The sequence below is a fragment of the Myotis lucifugus genome, unplaced genomic scaffold (assembly GCF_000147115.1).
Source record: "Myotis lucifugus unplaced genomic scaffold, Myoluc2.0 scaffold_417, whole genome shotgun sequence".
Classification (NCBI taxonomy): domain Eukaryota; kingdom Metazoa; phylum Chordata; class Mammalia; order Chiroptera; family Vespertilionidae; genus Myotis; species Myotis lucifugus.
The window spans coordinates 286,625-309,115 of NW_005871465.1; the positions used below are offsets into that span (position 1 = coordinate 286,625).

General features: G+C 49.3%; 1 long non-coding RNA gene across 1 annotated transcript; it reads left to right on the forward strand.

Annotated features, from left to right (window-relative positions):
• The first annotated feature begins 2,753 nt into the window (after positions 1-2,753).
• Positions 2,754-21,502, forward strand: LOC106699493. Its single transcript, XR_001351092.2, has 2 exons — positions 2,754-3,631; positions 21,146-21,502. It is a non-coding gene; the product is annotated as an uncharacterized LOC106699493 (long non-coding RNA).
• The last annotated feature ends 989 nt before the right edge of the window (positions 21,503-22,491 follow it).

The following is a 22,491-nucleotide window of genomic DNA, read 5'->3' on the forward strand; positions in this document are numbered from 1 at the left end:
TTGACCCAGTGATCCCACTTGTAGGAATATATCCTAAGAATCCCAAAACACCCATCAGAAAGAATGTATGCACCCCTATGTTCATAGCAGCACAATTTCCAATAGCTAAGATCTGGAAACAGCCCATCAGTAGATGAGTGGATAAAAAGCTGTGGTGCATTTATACTATGGAATACTATGCAGCTGTAAAAAAGAAGGATCTCTTACCCGTTGAGACAGCATGGAGGGACCTGGAGAGCATCACGCTAAGTAAAATAAGCCAGTCAGAGAAAGACAAGTATCACATGATCGCACTCATACATGGAATCTAATAACAAACTGATGACATGGAAGCATGGGACAGTGTGGAATCTCCGAGGAAAGACAGGGGAGGGTGGGTGGAAGGTAATCAACCAAAGAACTTGTATGCATATATGCATAACTCACGGACGCAGACAGTGGGGTGGTGAGGGCCTGGGGTAGGGGGCAGGGGTGGGCTGGAGGGGATTGATGGGGGGAAAGGGGACATTGTAATACTTTCAGCAATAAAGATTAAGTAAATAAAATAAAGGCTATTAAAGGATTGTTAATTGGCCTGATGTCAATATTGTTGGGTCTCAGGGAAGTTCACTCTCCCCAGTAATCAAAGAAGTGCAAATGAGAACAGAGGGAGCTTGCTCTGCCGCCAGGTTGACCGAGGCGAGCCGGGCTGGCTGCAGTGCGCTGAGGCAGGCTGCCGTACAGCTTTCTGTGGGAAGAAAATTTATAAAAGGTATCAGGTTCCTTAAAATGTTCATGCCATCTGTCCAATCCAGCAATTCCAATTCTGAGAAGCCATCCTTGCATATAATTATGGCTGCAGAGAAAGATTATAGCACAGGCCTTACAGCTGCAAAAACCTGGGGCAGTTTCCATGGCTGCCAGAGGGTCGGTTAAGTAAGTGCAGTACTTCCACTTGATGAGATACCATACACTTATTTTAAATACTTAGGGAGGCTTAAACTTGGGCTTCTTATATTACAAGCCGATAAAAAAATCTGGCTAATAAAACCAAAAATTCCCTGTCCCGGGCTCCACCTTAAGGTTAGCACTGTAGCTCCCATAGTCAAAGGCGGCACTGAACAGCCAGGCCCCGGGGGTAAGGCCAGGAGGTTCCCAAGCTCTGAAGCTCTGCCGCCATCCTGGGTCTGTCTGCTGTCATCCTGGGTCTGTCTGTCTGCCGTCATCCTGGGTCTGTCTGTCTGCTGCCATCCTGGGTCTGTCTGTCTGCTGCCATCCTGGGTCTGTCTGTCTGCTGTCATCCTGGGTCTGTCTGTCTCCGCCATCCTGGGTCTGTCTGTCTGCTGCCATCCTGGGTCTGTCTGTCTGCCGCCATCCTGGGTCTGTCTGTCTGCTGCCATCCTGGGTCTGTCTGTCTGCTGTCATCCTGGGTCGGTCTGTCTGCTGTCATCCTGGGTCTGTCTGTCTGCCGTCATCCTGGGTCTGTCGCAGGTCACCCGCCGGCTCAGGGAGGTTCCCCCAGGGACAGTTTACTGGCACATGTTTGTGGAGCAGCTGCTGTGCCCAGGTATTGCCCTGAGAGTAGAAACAGCAGGAGATGGAGGGCAAGGTCCTTTGCCTGGACCTTGCAGTCTCTTGCAGGGGAACGTCACAAGCAGGTGAACAAGATGATTTGAGAGTGGTGAGTGCTGGGAAGGAACTCAAGCAGAGTGAGAAGAGGGCGCTGCAAGGGTGAGGGGAGGCCAGGGCATCTTCAGACGCGGTGGGCAGGGCAGGCCCCTTGAGGGAGACAGGTGGCTGGGCCGAGGCTGGACCGGAGCCAGGCAGAGCTGGGGGAAGAGCAGTCAACAGCCACGTGGAGGACCAGTTCCCCAAAGGAAGAGCCTGTAAACAGGAGGGAGGAGTGCTGAGACAGCACCGCTGACACGAGTGTTCGATTTAAAGCACAAAGGGCATTGTTGCCCCAGCGGGGGAGTGGGCCCTCACTACTCGGAGATGCCCAAGGGAAGACAGGGTGTCAGGCAACTCCTGCCACGAGCAGCAGCATTTCCAATGCGGCAGCCTGAACACCTGGAACTAATATAAAATACGACTGAATGTCAACTGTAATTGACAATTATTTTTAAAGAGCAGCCTGAAGGCCCCCAGCTGAGGGAGGCCTGAAAGGGTTACAGGCACCAGAGAGGCGTATCCGAGAGCACGGAGTCACAGGGAGAGGGCTGTCCCCGCTCGCTCGATTCTTTTTTTCTCTCTTTAGTATATTTTTATTGATTTCAGCGAGGAAGGGAGAGGGGGAGAGAGAAACATCCAGTCATGAGAGAGAATCATTGATCGGCTGCCTCCTGCATGCCCCCTACTGGGGATCGAGTCCACAACCCAGACATGTGCCCTGACCAGGAATCGAACTGTGACCTCCTGGTTCATAGATTGACCCTCAACCACTGAGCCACACTGGCTGGACCCCACCTTGATTCTTCTCATGCTCAAAGAATGAATTCAAATGAGTGACTCCAGATAATTTCGTTGTGATAAAGGCAATTTCTTTTTTAAAATAAGCATTTATTAAAGAAACAAGGCAAACAAATCTACTAAACTACATCTGAGCTGGAACTCAGTCTGGCGGGCGTTCCAAGGGTTATATACCCTTCTGTCTATAGATCAGCGGTTCTCAACCTGTGGGTCGCGACCCCTTTGGCGGTAGAACGACCCTTTCACAGGGGTCGCCTAAGACCATCCTGCATATCAGATATTTACATGACGATTCATAACAGTAGCAACATTACAGTTATGAAGTAGCAACGAAAATAATTTTATGGTTGGGTCACAACATGAGGAACTGTATTTAAAGGGCCAGAAGGTTGAGAACCACTGCATAGATTTTGAATTCCTCTGCTAGATCTCCTGGTACAGGTTAACCCTGAAGCTCTCTCTCCCTTTTACTTTGTTATGGCTTTCCCAGAATTTATGAGAAGCACCTGGCAATTAAATCCCAAAACTGCTGGCTTCTCTGTTCAAACAGCGGGAGGAGACAAGCCTGCCCTCTTCCTCCCGCCTCCCAGCCTCATCTGTTAGTTTCAGGGCGATTTAAGCTGTGTATTCTCTAGTTGCATTAAGGTTCCTTCCCTTCTCCCCCTCCCCTCCCCCTCCTCGCCAGCATTCCTTGGAGAGACAACCGTTTGCTCTCAAGCTCCCTGGCTGGGGGAAGATAAGGGCTTGCTATTTACAAGCTGGTTGCAGGCTGCCAAACTGCTTGGCCTTGTTTAATTTTGTCTCAGTTTCCCTATTCCTCCTGCCTTGGAATTTTTCTTGCTTTTTGCTGAAATATGCAAAGCGGTAGTTACCTGTGAACTTGGTCCAGGCTAGTGGCTGAACTCACCCAGAAGTTGAGGGCACTCGGGCCAGCAGGCACTCCTCAGCGTGTGGGACCAATTGGCCCGACGGCCCTTTCTTTCCCCTGTGTCTTCAGCTGGTGCTGCACCTGCTGCTTTGCAGATGGAGTGCTGCATGCAGACCCTTTCATGAAGGTGTGGGAACCAGTGTGGCAGGGACAGAACCCTCAGGGTCACCTCCTCAGTGTCCTGAGGTGCAGTCTCTGGAGGGGTGACCTGCCAAGGAAAAGGAGGTGCTGTCCGCTGCAAAAACACAGGTGACAGTAAGTACAGCGTCTGCCCCGGGGGCGTGGGGCGTGGGGCGTGGAGCGCAGGATTTCCTGTTCTGTCCAATGTGGTGAAGTCTGAAGCCTTCCCTGCCCGCTTCCCTGCCTCCTGCCTCAGGCCACTCTGAGTAGGTCCCTCTGGAAGCGTGGAGAGGAGCAGGGACAGCTGTGGGAGGACACAGGGCTATGAGGCCGCTCACGGAGGCCACGCAGGAGGCTCGGTTCATGGTTGTACCTGGGCAGCAGAACCTGCCACGGCTGTGGAAAGAGAGTGGAATTGTGCTCCTGGTAAGTGGTGAAGGCTCCAGCTGCAGGATGCTGTAGCTTCCTCACCCTGACACGAGGGCCATCCCTGATCTTGAATACTAAGAGTCTACGTTGGTTCTGTGCTTTCAAACGTATCCAGGTTCTTGCCCTGGCCGGTGCTCAGTGGTTAGAGCGTCAGACTGTGCACAAAGGGTCACAGGTTTGATTCCCGGGCAAGGGCATGTATCTGGTTTGTAGGTTTGATCCCGGACCACCACGCTATGACATGCACTGGCGCCAGGCCAGCCAAGGCGGGTGCGATGCGATTGGTCGGAGGGGCCCCACCATCACCCCACGATTGCCCCACAGAGAGAGGCCCAGGCCAGCCAAGGCGGGTGCGATGCGATTGGTCGGAGGGGCCCCACCATCGCCCCACGATTGCCCCACAGAGGGAGGCCCAGGCCAGCCAAGCAATCGCACCCCAGGCCTGTCGCCCACAGAGGGAGGCGACCGGTGGTGGTGGAGGGGGGCAGCACCACACAGATGGCAAGCAGTGGCAGCTGTGGGGATGGGGCCAGCTGCTGGTGGCTGGAGGAGGGAAAGCCCCAATAGACCCTGATTGCTGGCCAGGCCTAGGGACCCTACCCGAGGGGTTCCGGATTGCGAGAGGGCACAGGCCAGGCTGAGGGACACTGCTTCCCCTTCCCCCTCCTTCCCTGTGCACGAATTTTGTGCTCTGGGCCTCTAGTATTTAAATAAAATAAAAAGAGCAAAAATCTGTGGCTTCAGAAGGCTGTTCCTGGGAGCTGTCAGTGATGCATTTAAGAAAGACAATGAGCCCTGGCCGGTGTTGCTCAGTGGATAGAGCATCAGCCTGCAGACTGAAAGGTCCCAGGTTCAATTCTGGTCAAGGGCACATGTCCGGGTTGTGGGATCGATCCCCAGCAGGGGGTGTGTAGGAGGCAGCTGATCAATGATTCTCTCTCATCACTGATGTTTCTATCTCTCTCCCCCTCCCTCTTCCTCTATGAAATCAATAAAAATAAAATACTAGAAAGAAAGAAAGAAAGAAAGAAAGAAAGAAAGAAAGAAAGAAAGAGAAAGAAAGCAAGAAAGAAAGAAAAGAAAGAAAGAAAGAAAGAGAAAGAAAGAGAGAAAGGAAGAAAGAGAAAGAAAGGAAGAAAGAGAAAGAAAGAAAGAAAGAAAGAAAGAAAGAAAAAGAAAGAAAGAAAGAAAGAAAGAAAGAAAGAGAAAGAAAGAAAGAAAGAAAGAAAGAAAAGAAAAGAAAAGAAAAGAAAAGAAAAGAAAAGAAAAGAAAAGAAAAGAAAAGAAAAAAGAAAAGAAAAGAAAAGGAAAGAAAGAAAGAAAATGAAAAGCTGAGGGTGATTAATCATCAGCTGAAGACAGTGCGGTGTCAGAGGGCCTCCCTGGCAGCCTATCGGAAGGGCACACAGAGCTGAGTGGATCAGCCAGGATCTCGATGTGAAGGTTGCACTCTCAGCCCACCACGTGCACTACACCAAGGTCACCGTCCTGGTTAGGAGGAGGGGGGGCCTGACACTCCGATGGGCACAGCTGATTGCTGCCCTAGGAAACCTCGAGAGGCAGATCCCCAACCTCTGCCTGTAGGTGAGCTGCTCCTCCCTCCTGAGGGCTGGTGCTTTCTTCTTCCTTGCAAGTCACACACAGGGGCCCTGGCCAGTTAGCTCAGTTGGTTAGAGCATCACCCTGATAGGCCAAGGTCGTGGGTTCTGTTAGAGCCAGGACCATGGGCCGGTACAGAAACTCACCAGGGCTGAAAGCCCCTGATGCCCACCTAGCAAGGGGCAAGCTGGGAAAACCAGAACCTCACCCCTAGCACATCACTGGTCATGAGGTTGAGACCCCCTGAACTTTTCCTCCCTAAAGATAATATCTAGGCCTCAGTTATAGTTCAGCTCCAGGCCCAGAAAACTGGCAAAACCAAATAAGTGTCTCAGGACCAGCTACATTGACGAATGACCGCCTGGCACCAACCAATCAGTAGAGACCACGACGGTGAAGCGCACCCTGGAAAGCTGATGACTATCATTAAGACCCTCCACTAAGATTTCCACCTGCAAGAGAGAGAAACACACTCAGGACAAAGGACCCGGTGCGCGCTCCCCCTCCAGGGCATGCCCGTGCCATCCCCCCACAGGCACGCATCCCCCAACCTCTAAGGGACCCCAGGAGACTTGCAACCAGGGGAGCCATGGACAGCAGCCCTTCCCTTTGGATATCCCCATCTCCCATCCCCTTTTCCTTAAATGAATTCAGTTTTCTTTCATCACCATCTGAGATGGCTATTTAGCCTGCCTGCCTGAGTAAACTTCAACGTTTCAGGTTCAATCTCCGGTCAGGGCACATACAAGAAACAACCAATGAATGCATAAATTAGTGGAACAACAAATTGATCTCTCTCTCTCTCAAATCAATTTTTTTTTATTGTCAATAGTTTTTATTTTTTTTTAATTAAATCTTTATTGTTCAGATTATTACAGTTGTTCCTCTTTTTTCCCCCCATAGCTCTCCTCCACCCAGTTCCCACCCCACCCTCTGCCCTTACCCCTCCCACTGTCCTCATCCATAGGTGTACGATTTTTGTCCAGTCTCTTCCTGCACCCCCACGCCCCTTTCCCCCCAAGAATTGTCAGTACACACCCTTTCTATGCCACTGATTCTATTATATTCACCAGTTTACTCTGTTCATCAGATTTTTTATTTACTTGGTTTTTAGATTCACTTGTTGATAGATATGTATTTGCTGTTCATAATTTTTATCTTTACCTTTTTCTTCTTCCTCTTCTTAAAGAATACCTTTCAGCATTTCATATAATACTGGTTTGGTGGTGATGAACTCCTTTAGCTTTTCCTTATCTGTGAAACTCTTTATCTGACCTTCACTTCTGAATGATAGCTTTGCTGGATAAAGTAATCTTGGTTGTAGGTTCTTGGCATTCATCACTTTGAATATTTCTTGCCTCTCCCTTCTGGCCTGCATAGTTTCTGTTGAGAAATCAGCTGACAGTCTTATGGGTACTCCCTTGTAGGTAACTGACTTTCTTTCTCTTGCTGCTTTTAAGATTCTCTCTTTGTCTTTTGCCCTTGGCATTTTAATTATGATGTGTCTTGGTGTGGTCCTCTTTGGATTCCTTTTGTTTGGGGTTCTCTGGGCTTCCTGGACTTGTAAGTCTATTTCTTTCACCAGGTAGGGAAAGTTTTCTGTCATTATTTCTTCAAATAGTTTTCAATATCTTGCTCTCTCTCTTCTTCTGGCACCCCTATAATTCGGATGTTGGTGCGCTTGAAGTTGTCCCAGAGGCTCCTTACACTATCTTCATATTTTTGGATTCTTTTTGCTTTTTGCTTTTCTGGTTGGGTATTTTTTGCTTCTTCGTATTTCAAATCTTTGACTTGATTCTTGGGATCCTCTAGTCTGCTGTTGGATCTCTGTATATTATTCTTTATTTCAGTCAGTATATGCTTAATTTCTAGATGGTCTTTTTTCATATCCTCCAGGGTCTCACTAAATTTATCGGCGGTTTCTAGAAAATTCTTGAAAAACCTTATAACCATGGTTTTGAACTCTATATCCAGTCGTTTGCTTTCCTCCATTTCTGTCATTTGTGACCTGTTTCTTTGTCTCCGCATTTTTTTATGCTTCCCTGTGTTGGTAGAGTGGCTTTGTGTGCTAGGTGTCCTATAGGGCCCAGTGGCTCAGCCTCCCCAATTACCTGAGGTGGACACTCTTGGTGCACCCCTTTGTGAGCTTTGTGCACAGTCTTGTTGTAGTTAAGCCTTGATTGTTGTTGGTATCACTGGGAGGAATTGACCTCCAGGCCAATTGGCTGTGAGAATCAGCTGTGTCTGCAGTGGGAGAACTTCTGTGCTGAAGACACCCTTCTGGGGCAAGACTTGCTTCAGTGGGGCTTTTGTGCTCACTGAGTCTGCCCCCTGAGTGTGTCCCTTATGGATCTGAGGAGTTGTAATCTGGATGGTCCCACTCTGACCACTGGGTACACTGGCTCTTGGATCTAAGGAGGTGCTAATTTAGCCTCTGCCTGAGGTTACCCAGCAGGAGCTACGAAGAGATCTGCAGGTTCCCCTTCCTTGTTTGGGGTTTGGAGGTGCCCAGATGAGGCCCAGCTGTGAAGCAATGCAAGCTGCTATGGGACCTTGGGCCTTCTTTTGGAAGTTCTGGGTCTCTCTGATTCAGCTGCAGTTTGTTAGGTAATTTTCAGATTGCAAAGGGCCAGGGCATTCATATGCAAAAGCCTCTGCCACAGCTTGGGTGGGGCGGGGTCTCAGGGAATCAACAGGGCGGAGCAAGCAGCTATGGCTGATCCTCAGTCCTGCCCTAAGGGGCCCCGAATCTCAGTGTCCTGGTAATCGCTGCAAGCACCACTGAGAGAAAGCCGCCCTCAAGTTCCAAGTTCTGCCCGCTGCCAGACAGTCCAGTTTCTCCCCGTATGAGTCTGGGTCCCCAGAGACTCACCTGGAACTGGAGTTCAGAGCAGTCAGGGGCTTGTGACTCCCTCCCGATTCAAAAAGACAGCCGAGTCCTCAGTTGCCAGCCCTTTCCACGTGCACCTCCGTACCTCTGCACTTTACTTCCGCACCTCCTCTGAGTCTCAGTGTGCTTTTCTCTTTCCTTCCCGTTGTAGAATTTCCACTCAGCCAGCCTTCCTGTAGTTCTGGATGATGTCCGTTTTTTCTTTTAGTTGTATTTTTGAATTTGTTGTGGGAGACAGCAATTTCCGGTGTTTACCTATGCCGCCATCTTGGTTTCTCCCTCAATTTATTTTTTTTTTAAGAAAATCACGCACAGGTCTCTGCTCCTTCCCCTGGGGGTCCCACGTTCCCTCCTGGCCACCTGACCACTCACAGGGTCATGCTGAGGTAGGCAGTCAGACAGGCAGGAGTAGAGCAGGGCAGGACCATAGGCCGGGTCTGAATGTCACCAGGGCAGGGAGCCCAGGACACCTAGCTACAGGCAGAACCTGGAGAGCAAGTGATGGGAGTAACTGTTGTCCTCAGGCCCTCGCCCCGAAGGCACACTGTCCTCTCGGGTCACGCAGGTCAGATGTCCCCTGATCTTTTCTCCTCTGGCCTGTAACTAGTCATGTGGGAGCTCCCTCCCCAACACCCACACCCCTACTCCTGAACCCTCTGCCCCTACCCCCGCCCAGCGAGGAACAAGGGAGCTGGAGAAAAGCCCCATCTGACTTCCAGGCAAGGACAGGGACCAGGGACGGGGCAGTTTGGGGAGAAAGCAGGGAACCCTCCCTGGCCCACACTCTGCTGGGAACTTTTTCGAGTGTACTTTTGTTTTGTTTGCTGAATAAATTTCCCCTCACAAGTGTGAATCGTGGCTCTGAATTCTTTCTTAGCCAGAACTCAAGCACCAAGGTCTACTTCCACCATTTACAATGTCATGACGAAACCTGGTGGGGAAGTGCCGGGCCTGCCCAGAGAAGACAGCTGGCATGCTGGAAGCCCGCACGTGCCAAGGGGCCAGGCAGGAGGAATGGGAGTGCCAGGGACCGAGGGGCAGGGCTTCAGGGCTCCTCACAGGAAATGGGTTCAGGGAGGGCTTATCTGTAGGGGAGCACCTGCTGTAACGCAGGACTTACTACCTGGCAGAGCCCCCAGGAAACAGCCAATCACTGCCAGCTTCGTGTGGAAGCTTTGAGAAAGCCGTGGCCCTGGCTCAGGGAAGCAGAAACACAGGCATTGCCACAGGCAGTGGAGGAAGGAGTTCAAGTGCCGGGTGAAGGGCATGCTGACCTGGACATACTCTGCAAGTCTTTTTTTTTTTTTTAAATCCTCACCCAAGAAGTGGGGATATTTTTTCCATTGATTTTTATTTTTAAGAGATAGTGGAAGGGAGGGGGGAGGGGGAGAGAGAGAAACATCGATGTGACAGAAACATCAATTAGTTGCCTCCCACACAACCCAGACTGGGGGTGGGAATAAAATCTGCAACTAGGTAGGTGCCCTTGATGGGGAATCAAACCCAAGACCCTTCAGTGCTCATTGATTCTCTAACCACTCAGCACACCGGCCAGCAAACTCTACACTTCTGATGGGCCAAAAACCCCACCCGCCATTAGATTCTGCAAGAACACCCAGAGGACAACCATTGACCAAAGAGGGCGCACTGGAGTGGCCGGTCATTGAGAAGCGGGGTGGCCTTTCCTCCGAGGCCCAGACTGATAGCAGCAGATGCTGTAACAGAATCGGGCTCCCTGAAAGCAGTGGGGTTGAGAGGGTCCCATAGCAACGGGGCCTGGCAGAGCCGCTGAAACCGCTTCTCCAGCCAAGAATGGCAGAGATGGGTGCCACCCTGAAGCTGTACAGGATGCAGGAGGAGGGCTCCCTCACCCATGCCCATTTCCTCCACCAGTCCGGTCCCTACAAAAAGCAGATGGTCCCTGCAGATTACTGTGGACTACTTCCTGCACATTCAACCAAATCAAGTTCATATTGCAGCTGCAGTGGCATCGACAGCCTCGGCCATCAGCCACCCTCGTGCTGGAAAAGGGGCTCACCATGGAGCTGTGGTGGCAGTGGTGGAGGCTCTGCATGGCCCCCAGAGAGCTCGGTCACAGCTGACTGCCAACCTGGCCAGCCAGAGAAGACCTACTAGCCACGGGATAGCACATGGGTCCCTCCCACACTAGAAGGAGCAATGATCTGTCTTCTCTTCCCCTCACCCCCAGCTTTTTATTTGAAACTAGTGACCCAGTGCACAGATTCATGCACATTGAAAGGAAATTAATTAGAAGGTGGCCAGTGGGGTGGGACTGGACGAGATGGCCAGACACACCCTGGAGCCAATCTCCCTTGGTCCCTCCCCGGTGTCTGCAGAGTGAGCAGGGTCCCTCCGGCAGGTGGGGTTCCTCGGCCTGGCCTGCAGGGATGGGGCTGCAAACAGCTCTCCCACATCCCCCAAGGGATCCCATAGTGCGAGAGGGCACTCTGCAAAGTTGCTGTGGTACAGGGTGTGGAACACAAATGCAAGTGTGCAGTAAACCAGATTCAGGGCCAACAGTGCCCCAGCAACAACATAACCCATGGCCGTAGGTGGAATCACGTGGCCCCGCAAGGAATCAGGCTCCTTCCTCTCTGCTTTTGGGGTGCGTCACCTGAGAACCACCGCTGCCAAGTCACTGCAGCTCAGCAGCTCCTGCGTTGAGCATCTGCCCCCTGGTGGTCAGTGCACATCATGGCAACCGGTCAGAGGGTGGGACACTTAGCATATTAGCCTTTTATATATATACTAGTGGCCTGGTGCATGAAATTTGTGCATGGGAGGGGTTGTCCCTCAACCCGGCCTGCACCCTCTCCAATCTGGGACCCCTTGGGGATGTCCAACTGCCGGTTTAGGCGGGGATCGGACCTAAACCAGCAGTCGGACATCCCTCTCGCAATCTGGGACCACTGGCTCCTAACTGCTCACCTGCCTGCCTGCCTGCTCACCCCTAACCACTCTGCCTGCTGGCCTGCTCACTCCCAACTGCCCCCCCCCCCGCTAGCCTGATCACCCCCAACTGCCCTCCCCTCCTGGCCTGATTGCCCCTAACTGCCTCTGCCTTGGCCCCACCACCATGGCTTTGTCCGGAAGGACGTCCAGTAGGTCTCCCAGTCTAATTAGCATATTACCCTTTTATTAGTATAGATAGATAATTTCAGACATAGAAAAAAAGCTGTGACAGAGACCACAGCCGAGGAGCCTGCTAACTACTAAAATGGACCCAGGCAATAGGCATACAACCACGAAAGCTTTCTTCCTCCAGTGCTGTAGATGAGTCATGGTCATATCGTGACAGCTGCAAGTTCCTGGGATTCCTGTGCCAGTAAATGTGGAGTCATGGGTTTCCGCGAATCCCTGAGCCACGAGTTGAAGGCTGCTGAAAGGGATGGAATTAAGACAACGCTGGTTTGCCCGCACCTGGTAGACACTGGCATGTTCAGAGGCTGTGGGATCCGGAAGGAGAGCGAGCCTTTTCTGCCCCCTCTGCCCCCCTCTGCAGCCCGACTACTGTGCGCAGCAGGCGTGAGGGCCATTCTCACCGACCAGCCCATGAGCTGCACCGTCATGGAGAGCATCCTTCCTTTCGAAGCAGTCGTGTGCGTGTGTCGGTCCCTAGGAGTGGACAAGTGTATGTACCCCTTTCCCGCTCAAAGAAAACAAGCCACAAACAATAATGACGTGAAAAACAGCATCTGGGAATCTTCTGGGTGGAGCGCCGTTTCCCTCGGAAGACGAGCAAGATGTTTCCGTTCACCCCATCAGCACTTCGGACATTCTCGGATTCTGAATTCGTGTGGACTTTTTTTTATTAATCAACTTTTAAAAAAATAACGTGTAAAGTTAGAGTACTTGGAACAACGCGGTCAGCAAAAGTGAGATGGAGCTGTTTTCAGTGGGGGCCAGTCAGTTCTTTCGACAAGCGTTGTGTGGCGTCCCCAGGCTCCCATGGTATTTTTTTTAATGAGCAGAGAGTCTAGAGATGATAACTACAGTGTGTTTCACGTGTGTGGCTTTTCTTAATTCCCATAGAGTCCATTAATTCTTGTCATCAAACTCTAGTCAGTTGACACCCTTGCAACTTCAAGGACGGAGAGTGCGATGTTTTCTCCTGGTTCCTCAGTTTTTGTTTTGCAAAGCCTGCGCGGCCCTTTCGTGGTGTCTATATAGCTCTTCTAAAAAGCTAAAAAGGAATTTTGAAATCTCCATCAGTTTGAATCAAGTGATGTTTGATTTGGTAAGATAATCGGGTCTCTTTCTTAAAGTCACAACGACTAAAGTGTTAGCTGGATTTTCAAACTTTCTCTCTGAAACCTTCCTTAAGTGTCTGTCCCTGGGGACCGAGTTATCCAAAAAAGATCATGCATTTCCTACCTATGAATTCTGCTGCAAACAGACGTGCCCTTTCCTCAGGAGGTCGCTGTGTTTCATTTCTTTGGGGGACTTTTATCTAGAACACATAGCAGATGAGCAAAGAGAGCATTTCTAAAAATGGGGACTTCTACATTTAAAAAAATCCTCATTTTTGTGCCAACTATGATGAGTAAGGGGGGGGGGGATCTTACACTATGGAAGGCTGTAAAGCAGCGGTTCTCAACCTGTGGGTCGCGACCCCTTTGGCGGTCGAACGACCCTTTCACAGGGGTCACCTAAGACCATCCTGCATATCAGATATTAACATGACGATTCATAACAGTAGCAACATTACAGTTATGAAGTAGCAACGAAAATAATTTTATGGTTGGGTCACAACATGAGGAACTGTATTTAAAGGGCCAGAAGGTTGAGAACCACGGCTGTAAAGATTCATTTAAAAGTTTTATTCACCTTGTACAACAGCAAATGACATTTTTACAGTATTTTTTAATAAAGCAAACTATTTTGTGCCTTGAATTTGGTAAATGTGTATTAGTGAGACGTTGTAAAAGTGAACTTCTACCTCTGTATCTAAATGTATACCATCCACTTGTAAATGACTATAAACTATTATGTGATTGCCTTTTTTTTTTAGACTGTCTTGTTTAAATGGCAGCCAATGTTTAAGGCTATTAAAATAAGCCATCGTTTACTAATTAATTGGGAAGTTTCATAAAGGACTGATTAAATTTAAAGAATTTACTCACATACAAAAAAATAAAAGAAAAAAGCTGTGACAGTGCAAAGACCTCAAAAACGTTAGAGTAAATTGTGACAGACACAAAAACACTCACATCATGATTCCCTTAATGTTAAACTAGAGGCCCAATGCACAAAGATTCGTGCAAGAATGGGCCTTCCTTCCCCTGGCTGCTGGCACCGCCTTCGCTCTGGCCCAGAGCCGCCTTTCTGCCTTCCCACGCTGCCCAGGGGCCCGGAGCGGCTGGGGCAGTGCAGGGCGCCTGCCCCCGGCCTCTTGGTGCCTGTGTATGCAAATTAACCCACCAGCTTTGTTGGGTTGATTTGCATACTCGCTCCTGATTGGCTGGTGGGGCTGCAAAAGGTACGGTCAATTTGCATCTTTCTCTTTTATTAGTGTAGATGTCCAGAAAAGACACAACAGGCGGGACAGAGGACAGACAGTGGGGGCCTGGGGCTGGGGCTATTGGGGTGATGAGAATGTTCTAAGACCAGACTATGTTGATGCTTGCACAAGTGAGTGCATTTACTAAAAGTCATTGAATTACATATTTTTTAAAAAATATATTTTATTGATTTTTTTACAGAGAGGAAGGGAGAGAGTTAGAGAGTTAGAAACATCGATGAGAAAGAAACATCGATCAGCCGCCTCCTGCACATCTCCTACTGGGGATGTGCCCACAACCCAGGTACATGCCCTTGACCGGAATCGAACCTGGGACCTTTCAGTCCGCAGGCCAACGCTCCATCCACTGAGCCAAACCGGTTTTGGCTACATATTTTTTTAACATATTTTTTTTATTGATTAAGATATTACATATCTGTCCTTATACCCACGTTACCCCCTACCCCTCCCCCCCCGCTCATGCCCTCACCCCGCCCCCCGTTGTCCGTGTCCATTGGTTAGACCTATATGCTTGTATGTAAATCCTTTGGTTGATCTTTCCCCCTTACCCCCACCATCCCCTACCTTCCCTCCAAGGCCCGACAGTCCAATCAATGCCTCTCCGTCTCTGGATCAGTCGAATTACATATTTTAAAAGGGTAAATCTTTGGTATATAAATTATATACCTCAACAAATTTGCTTTTTAAAATAGTACAAAGAATGCTGGTATACCCTTCACCCAGCTGTTAAAATCCTTTATAACAACAATACAATTATTAAAAAGAGGAAATTGCCCTAACTGGTTTGGCTCAGTGGATAGAGCATCGGCCTGCGGACTCAAAGGTCCCAGGTTCAATTCCAGTCAAGGGCATGTACCTTGATTGCAGGCACATACCAGTAGGGAGTGTGCAGGAGGCAGCTGATCGGTGTTTCTCTCTCGTCGATGTTTCTAACTCTCTATCCCACTCCCTTCTTCTCTGTAAAAAATCAATAAAATATATTTTTTTTAAAAAAGAGGAAATTAACATTGGAATAAAGACTGTTAACTAGTCAACAGATCTTTTTCAAACTTTGTCCTATAATGCCCTTTTTCTGATCCAGGATCCCATCTGGGATCAGATTTCCTAGAGTTGTCAAGCCTCCTCGGCCTCCCCGAGTCTGGGGCAGTTGCTCAGTCTTTGTTAGTTATGTCCTTGGCACCAACCAGCGCATCTCCTGCAATGGGCACCTCCCAGGTGTGGCTCTGCCTATCCTGCTGGTGGGCCTGGGCCAGCACTGCTGTCCGAGGAGTCGGTGTTTGACCTGCCAACACTTAATCTGTCTTACATTGCCTTGGACCAAAGAACTGTTACAGGATAGCGAGAAGCTAGAAAAATTCTGAGGCAGGAGGAATAGGGAAACTGAGACAAAATAATTAAACAAGGCCAAGCAGTTTGGACAGCTGCCGCTGGCTTGTAAATAATAAGCCATTATCTTCGCCAAACCAAGGAAACTTGAGAACAAATGGTTAGCCCTGCTGGCATGTCTCAGTGGCTGATCATCAACCTAGGAACCAAGAGGTCACAGTTTGATTCCCAGTCAGGGCACATGCCCAAGTTGTGGGCTCGATCCCTAGAGTGGGGCATGCAAGAGGCAGCTGATGAATGATTCTCTCATCATTGATGTTTCTTTTTTTTAAAGATATTTTTATTGATTTCAGAGAGGAAGGAAGAGGGAGAGAGAGATAGAAACATCAATGAGAGAATCATTGATCGGCTGCCTCCTGCACACCCCACACTGGGGATGGAGCCCGAAACCCAGGCATGTGCCCTGACCAGAATGGCACCATGACCCCCTGGTTCATAGGTCAATGCTCAACCACTGAGCCACGCTGGCTGGGCTCATCATTGATGTTTCTATTTCTCTCTCCCTCTCCCTTCCTCTTTGAAATCAATAAAAAATATATTCAAACAAACAAACAAACAAATAAATAAATAAATAAATTAACAGGCTCCCTAACCAGAGAATGCCAGAAAAGAGGTGGAAAGGGTAAAGGGGAAAAAGGCAGTTTTATTTTTTACTTTCTAAACAGAGAAGCCAACAGTCTCAAGGGTTGGCAAGATAAAATTGTCTGGTGCTTTTCATGAATTCTGGGAAGGCCACAACAAAGTAAAAGGAGAACCTTGAAAATAATCTATACTGAGATATTTCGCAGAGAAATTTAAAAATTTATACACAGAAAAGTATATAAGGCAGACACCCCCCACCCAACTCTCTCAGATCAGCTGAGAGCCCATTTATGCGTGTCATGCTGGATGGTAGATTTGCTTCCCTTGCTTCTTTAATACATTTGCTTGTTTCAATTGCTTTCATAAATTGTCTTTATCACAGTGCAGTCAGGGTCATTCGTTTGAATTCATTCCTACAAAACTGATGTCAACTGTAAGAAATATTCAAACCTATAGAGAATTTTTGTGAGTTTATTTGAGCCAAACTGTGTACAATTATTGGGAAGCAAAATCTCAACAGATGGAGATAATGTTCCAGAAAATGGCCATTTTGTATCTTATTTTGTATACTAAAGGCCCGTTGCAGGAGGATTCCTGCAAGAATAGGGCTTCGCTCCCGTCTCTGCGGCTCCTACCCCGACCGTCTCTGCCACTTATCTCCAGCCCGTCTCCGCTACCTCGGCTCCGTTGCTTGGCTTCCTTCTATAGTGTCTTCAGTCTTCGCTCCCAGTGGGTATATGCAAATTAGCTGCCATCTTTGTTGGCGGTTAATTTGCATATCATGCTGATTAGCCGATGGGAGGCGTAGCAAAGGTACGGTCAATTACCATGTTTGTCTATTGTTAGATAGGATTATAATTAAGAGAAGACTTAATTGAGTTATATGAAATCCATTTGTGATAGATTAGGGAGGTGGGAGAAAGCAAACCAGGGAAACCTCTGGGATTGGATGAAGAGTAAAATGACAGTTAACAGTTAATGATTAACATGATTTATGGTCTCCACCCAATCCTGAGTGGTCTGGAGAAAGGGGAGTTACCTGACATTCCAAAGGAATGTTATTGTAGATGCAAAAGTCAATAAACAAGCTTAATTAAGGGAAAGATTGATTTTGTCAGGGAAGGTCTTAGGCCATGACATGACAACCTGCCATAAACTGCTTTTAATTAAAAAGTTTTAATTTCAGCCCTAGCAGGTTTGGCTCAGTGGATAGAGTGTTGGCCTGTGGACTGAAGGGTCCCAGGTTCAACTCCGGTCAAGGGCACATACCTCAGTTACAGGCTTGATATCCCTCTCCCTCCCTCTCTCTAAAAAATCAATAAGAACATATTTAAATAATAATAATAAATAAATAAAAAGTTTTACTTTCAGCACATTGAGACTAGTAGGAGGGGCAGAGATGAGGAATGGACTGGTCAGACACCCATGTGTACTATTTTTTAAATCAGGACAGATATCTCTGAGGCCTCCATGAGATAGGGGGTCCCAGCCCCACACCAGACCTAGGGTTCCAGAGCAAGGAAGAGAAGTCTCCGTAACTTCAGGCTATAAAAACCAGTGGGGATTGTGGCTGAGTGACACAGAGGCTGCTGGAGTCCCAGGTGTTCCTCTTAAAAGGCATGAGCACAAACTTTAATGGCCAAACTTCCTCTGAGCTCTAACACCAGGGTGGTGGCTTTGGGGGAATCCAGAGACATATGAGGAGAAACTGGACTGTCTGGCATTGGGGCAGGAACTCAGGGGCAGCTTTCTCCCAAACAGGGATGCTCACACGGGTCATTGTTCCTGTGCTGAGACCTCCCCTGTCGCAGGGATGACTGGCAACCATATCTGAGTTTCCATGAGCATAGCCCACACTGTTCATTCCACCCAGGTGATTCCCTGAGAACCTCACCCCATCCAATTTTCAGCCCCACCCAAGCTGTTTGCAGTTGCTTCTCCATATGAATGGCCTGTCCTGGCTCAGGCTTCAGACTTTTCTAAAATCTCTTAACAAGCAGCAGCTGGAGTCAGCGTGCCTCAAACCTATCAATAAAAAGCCCAGAGCCAGCACTAGAACCACCCTGCCTTGCTTCACAGCTGGGCCTCACCTGGGCACTTCCTAGCCCAATACAAGTAGCAGCCATCTGCAGATCTCTCTGTAGCTCCTGATAGGTGGCCCCAGACAGTGGCTGACTTTGCACCTCCCTGGTGACCCAAGAGCCAGTGTACCCAGTGATCAGTGTCAGACCATAGCAGATTATAATTCTTCACATCCATAAGCAACACACTCAAGGGGCAGACTCACTGAGCACCAAAGCCCCACTGAAGCAAGTCCTGCTCTATAGGGGTGTCTCCTGCACATTATCTCTTCCATTATAGACACAGCTGGTCTTCACAGCCAATTGGCTCGGAGGTCAATTCCTCCTAGTGACACCAACAGCAATCAAGGATCAACAACAAGATTGTGCACACAGCCCACACAGGAGTGCACCTAGAGTGCCCAGCTCAGGTGACTGGGGAAGCTAAGCCACTGGGTCCTACTGGACACCTACTATAGAAGGCCACTCTACCAACTCAAGGAGACATAGTAGCTCTATGCAATACATAGAAACAAACACAGGGAAACAGCCAAAATGAGGAGACAAATTAAAGAAGCTGCTTAGAGCTTAATGGGACTCGTACTGTGTTACAAATTAAAGAAATGGAAGCAAGAAAACTTATGGAGGTGCCAGAAGGAGAAGAGAGAGCAAGATATTGAAAACTATTTGAAGAAATACCCCTACCTGGTGAAAGACATCGACTTACAAGTCCAGGAAGTGCAGAGAGTCCCAACCAAGAGGAACCCAAAGAGGCCCACACCAAGACATATGGTAATTAAAATGCCAAGGGTTAAAGACAAAGAGAGAATCTTAAAAACAGCAAGAGAAAAGCAGTTAGTTACCTACAAGGGAGCACCCATATGACTGTCAGCTGATTTCTCAACAGAAACTTTGCAGGCCAAAAGGGAGTGGCAAGAAATATTCAAGGTGATGAATAGCAAGAACCTACAACCAAGACTACTCTACTCAGCAAAGCTATCATTTAGAATTGAAGATCAGATAAAGGGCTTCACAGACAAGAAAAAGCTAAAGGATTTCATCACCACCAAACCAGTATTATATGAACCGTTGAAGGGTATTCTTTAGGAAGAGGAAGAAGAAGAAAAAGATAAAAAGTATGAACAATAAAATGGCAAGAAATATGTATCTATCAACAATTGAATCTAAAAATAAATACAGAAGAAATCTAATGAACAAAATAAACTGGTGAATAAAATAGAATCAGAGGCATGGAAACATGGAACAGACTAATGAATATCAGAAGGAAGAGGGGAAGGGGAGGGCGGGAAGAGATTAAACAAAGATTTTATATGCATACTAGAGGCCCGGTGCACAAAATTCATGCACTGGGGGGGGGGGCGTCCCTCAGCCCGGCCTGTACCCTCTCGCAGTCCGGGACCCCTCGGGGGATGTCCGTAGTCTGGAGCTCTCGCAGTCCGGGACCCCTCGCTCCTTACTGCCCGCCTGCAGTGGAGGCGGGAGAGGCTCCCACCACCGCCACTGTGCTCAGAAGCTGGGCTCATGGCTGGCAAGCACAGCAGAGGCACCGGAAGCCTCTCCCGCCTCTGAGGAGCAGAGAGCCCGGCTTCTGACTGAGCGGTGCTCCCACAGGGGGAGTACACTGGCCACCAGGAGGCAGCTCCTGCGTTGAGTGTCTGCCTCCTGGTGGTCAGTGCTTGTCATAGCGACTGGTCGTTCCGCAAAATATTCGGTCTATTTGCATATTAGGGTTTTATTTTATAGGATATGCATTACCTATGGACACAGACAATAGGGTGAAGGCCTGGGGTGGGGTGGGAACTGGTGAAGGAGGCAATGGGGGAAAAAAGAGGGACATCTGTAATACTCTCAAAGATTTTTAAAAAAATATATTTTTATTGATTTCAGAGAGGAAGGGAGAGGGAGAGAGAGATAGAAACATCAATGATGAGAGAGAATCACTGATTGGCTGCCTCCTGTGCAGCCCCCTACTGGGGATCAAGCCCACAACCCGGGCATGTGCCCTTGCCCAGAATCAAACCTGGGACCTTTCAGTCTGCAGGCCGACACTGTATCCACTGAGCCAAACCGACTGGGCATAAAGATTTTTTTTTTTAAGTTTTCATTTCAGACCATCCTTTGTGGTTACTTTAGGTCTCTGAGTTTGCAAGGCCGCCACACAGGCTGTCCCTGAGCTCGTGAGGTTAGCATGTGGCCCCTTTTGTCCACACTAAGAACTGATCTGGGGCCAGCCCTCTCTTCTGACTCAGAGACTGTCTGATAACTCCTTTCCTGGGGCTCCAGGCTGCCTGCCCCAGAGCCCTCTCCATGACGACGCTGCAGGGTCAGGCAGCAGGACCCCCTGTGCTGCCGCACTCCCACCTCCAGGAGCTCCAACCTGGAGAGCGATGGAAATTGGTGATGAGACCTTACGAGCACAGGATGCTGTCCTCCAGGAAAGGTATACATCCCAGATCCAGCCTGAGGCTTGGGGCCGTGTCTCCAATAGAGACAGGGTGGGAAACACCCCTGTGAAACGAAATTTTTGGACTGGAACCCGGATTCATTGTCCGCCGGAGTCGAGGAATGAATCCACTGACAGAAGGTGGTGTAGCAAAGGTGGAGATTTATTGAAGAACAAGTACAGACTCCCACGTGGGGAGGGGGAAGAGTCCCACAGAACGGACTCCCTCATAGGAGGGGGGAAAGGGTACCGCTGACTTCCTTTTCCCTACAGCTTACACTAGTAAAGGCTGCAGATCCTGGTGCCTTGATATCCCCTCTGATGGTCACTATCCCCTTAGACTGGTTGCTATAGTAACTCCTGAGCTCAAAGGTCGGACCTCACATGGGACATGTGAGGTTCTCCCCCACCCCCCCTCCCTCCTTATTGTTTTTCTATTCCCTTTGGGCTTTCTTCCTCTCCTTCTGGATGAAGGGCTTCCTTCTCTTTATGTTGTAAATATAGGCCTTTTGCTGTTCCCCGCTCCCTCATTCTATGGAAATGTACCCGTTGCAGCTTTTCAGCTTCCCTAGTCTATGGACATATACCTTCTGCTGCTCTGCAGCCCTGTGCTTCTTCCATGGTCCCCTTAATTTCTAAAATTTCCTAAACCTCCTATTTTACCCCTAAAATTCCTGTTTCACTTGCTTGTTGTTAGGTCGAAAGGGGGTCCAGGAGCTGGTGCATGCCTCTGCCAGGCAGATGGTGACGTAGATACTGGGCCCTTCCTAGAATCCGTAACAGGCCAGTGCACCAGGTAGATGGTGACGCAGATACCGGTCCCGCCCTGGAATTCCTAACAGGTCAGCTACCAGGCAGATGACGACACCTGGAAACCGTGACGACCCCCGCGGTGGGAACTCCCACAGCTCATGCTCCCCCACCCTCACTGAACAGCTGTATAAAAAAAAGCGCCCCCCTCCCTGTTGGTGCGGATCCACGTGCCCTGTCTTTGGGGCCCGTGGGCCGCCTGGGGACACAGAATAAAGCCTTTCCTTTCTTTCTTTTCTGATTAGCTGGACTCTCTTTATTTCCTACGCCGCCTCCTGAGCCACCTAACCTAACACTTGTCATCTCTCCAGACCCACTGGGGCGCTGTGCTTCCCATCCTGCAGCTTCCGGCTCTGTGGGTCCTGGGATCCGGCTCCCAAGGAAGAACACATCCTCCAGGAGACACAATAGGAGCCCCTGAGCCTCTAAGCAGCAGCTGCCACCTGGTCCCAAAGCTCCTAACGCCCAGAGAGCAGAGAAAGGAGCCACTGTCCTGGCAGGAGGGGTTGGCCTGCCCATCAGGGGAGGAGGGAGAATGTAGCCGACACCCAGCAGATCCCCTGGGTGCCCCTTGGTACAATCTTGGAGGTGAATGGGTTACGGACCGGAGGGGTCTGCTTGCCTGAGCACATCAGAACCCAATGAGCCCGGAACCGGTTTGTAGCCAAGAAAATAAGGGTTAATTTTAGGAAGTGGCCCAGGACAGACAGGCGAGCTAACGCTCAACGCCCTGGTTGCCCAATGGCTTCCAGGGGATGGGTTACACAGGGACAAAGCATTAATCATGGTGACTACGGGGGTTAGGGTCAGGGTCTCTGTTGGGGTCACCAAAGGAGGAACACGAGAGGCCAGAATGGTGAGGGATTAAGAATTTATTGGATCATCCACACACCAGGTGGCTGAGCCCCAGATGGCGCCAGCCCCCAGTGACGGGAGTCAGCGGGTTTGGAAGGACTTTGGCGGGCTTTCTGGGCGGAGAATTCTCTGTGCAGGTCGGGAAGGGGAGGAGATAAATTGTCTTAAGCAAGTGGAATGTGGTCCTCAGCGAAAGGGAATTGAAAAATCAAGACCCAGGACTACAAGGCTTTAGTTAGAGGAGAAGGGCCCTGACGGGCTGTCTCCAAGGGGGAGGACAGCAGCACGTGCAGGGGTGGGCACACCTTTTGAGGGGCGGACTGGGAAGGGGTGGGGGCTTAGTGAACTTGGCGCACACTGATGGTGGCTCACTGCATT